This window comes from Coptis chinensis, chromosome 2 (assembly GCF_015680905.1).
Source record: "Coptis chinensis isolate HL-2020 chromosome 2, ASM1568090v1, whole genome shotgun sequence".
In the NCBI taxonomy this organism is placed as follows: domain Eukaryota; kingdom Viridiplantae; phylum Streptophyta; class Magnoliopsida; order Ranunculales; family Ranunculaceae; genus Coptis; species Coptis chinensis.
This window is the reverse complement of record NC_141457.1, coordinates 104,261,020-104,263,102: the sequence shown is the minus strand read 5'-3', so window position 1 is coordinate 104,263,102 and position 2,083 is coordinate 104,261,020. Positions and strand designations below refer to the sequence as shown.

The 2,083-nt window shown below is 34.7% G+C and overlaps 1 long non-coding RNA gene across 1 annotated transcript; it reads right to left on the bottom strand.

Moving 5' to 3' along the window:
* Window positions 1-432: 432 nt before the first annotated feature.
* On the bottom strand, window positions 433-1,222 carry LOC147519972 (uncharacterized). The gene is made up of 3 exons (XR_015214339.1): window positions 942-1,222; window positions 735-803; window positions 433-647 (listed from the first exon to the last, which is right to left on the bottom strand). It is a non-coding gene; the product is annotated as an uncharacterized LOC147519972 (long non-coding RNA).
* Between the last annotated feature and the right edge of the window lie 861 nt (window positions 1,223-2,083).

The following is a 2,083-nucleotide window of genomic DNA, read 5'->3' as shown; positions in this document are numbered from 1 at the left end:
TTTACCTTATCCATATTTGTTAACTCTTTCTGAAGCCTTGATTGAATATTTTCTATGGGTCATTCATTTAGAAGTGGGAGGACCCTTTTGAAATTTTTGCTAGATGTAAATGAACGTAAATTAGCTCATTCTTATAAATGAGTCAGTATCTCAGAGTGAATCCTGGGCACCCTATTGCCTTCACTATATATACAACCTTTTTTTTTTTTTTTTTTTTTGTTATACTTCAAGCTTACCTAGCTAAACAAAACGCTCTATTTGCATTGTGATTGAGCCTTCTAATACAACCCATTGGTTTATGCCAACTTAGCAAAAAAAAAATTGGTTTATGCCAAGACAGAGATGATGTCAGCTATGTAAGAAAGACAAACCTGCAGTTTAGTTAAGGATTTTATACGGAAATATTAGAATAGACTGCTCTAAGATAAAATGAATTCAGGTCCTATGTAACAGGATTTATTGATGAAGTGTCGCAATATTTTCGTTAATAAAGTGTCACATTATTAGAAATCGTATAAAAGATATTTCTCCATCATGCAACAACATATAAGCAACTAAGGATATCAACATCTTTGATCTGCCAGCAACATACATTGGCGTACAACATACAGCAACATACATTAGCGTCACCATCCAAATGCCTCATCCTTGCAAAGTAGGTTTATAGCTTAGACAGAAACATGGTAAACTGATAAGTAGGATGGGTATTCATAGTTACACATTGAGGAACTTACCTGATCTATGATGAATAGATCTTGATCTAACCTCCCTATGATAAAGCCAAGATTAAACTGCCCAATGACCTGTGAAAGAAACAAAAGAGGTATCCATGTCGTTAGTGATATCGGCTGACTGAAGATCAAATGTACTCAAGTAAAAATGCTAGTTGATAAAACAAAACAGAAGCTATTAGATGACATGTAAACGAAGTGGCCAACAACCTTCATTCTACCAAAATCTTGTTTGTTGAAGAGCCTTTCCAACTCAGTGGTTGCTGTTGCTAGAGCCTTTGCTTTTTGTTCCTCATTATCTGGTTGAGAAAGCTCTAATGTTGCAGCTGTAAAACACGATACTATCCAGGTGAAAGCAAAGAAGCTGACATCAGGCAAGAGAATAGCAATATATAAACAACTTACATCATTAGTTGCAGCTTAAAATATAAACCACCACAAATTTAAGTTCATTACCTCAAAACCACCACAAATTCAAGGTCAATTTGAAAAAAGATTAAGCTTAACCCACTTACATCAGCTTGCTTTCGAAGATAATCAACCCTGCCGGATCCCTTTCAAACTGATATCCTCCACTTTTTTATGTTTCTGAACAGGCAAGTTACAAATCAGAATTGATCCCGTTGAAAATAAATAGTTACCTAAGAATTGAGATACTTGGCAATATTCTGAGTAGTCTGATCTAGATGTCCCAAGGTGATTTGTCACTACTGACATTAACCTATATTGTTCATCACTCGCATGCTTGTAGCAGATCATGATAATCAAGTCAAATAAAAACCAAACCTGGAAAGATGAAAATTTAACATTCACTGTTCTCTATCGCAATTCAAATGAGAATGATTTGAGAACTTATTTACTCTATTTATATACAGATTTGGCCGGTATTCCCTCAAGTGGTCTGATAACGCTGAAAACAAATCCCATTTTTGTCAATGGTCCACATATGAAAATTACCGCCGATACAATCACAATTGGAGAAGTCTAAAACATAAATATGAATATGAATCATCTCCGATCATGTATTCCTCGAGCAATCAAGAAAGTAACAACTACCAACTTAACATCAAGACTGAAAACAAATAAATAAATGGCTACAATAGACACATGATTTGTAATCGGTTAGATATCTTGAGGTTTTGGTGATCCTTAGTTCCTTACTATGATAAAACTCTTGACCGTGATATACTTTCAACTCCATTTTTCTCCTTCTCTTACGACTTTTGCTCTAGTCTCTACAAACAACCCAAATTTTCATTTTTCACGAGATTTCCGCTAAGGTTCCTCAACGAAGAAGTTTACAACCAATTTATCGGTCAAATTCCAGCTAATAATCACTTCAATCTTTTTTA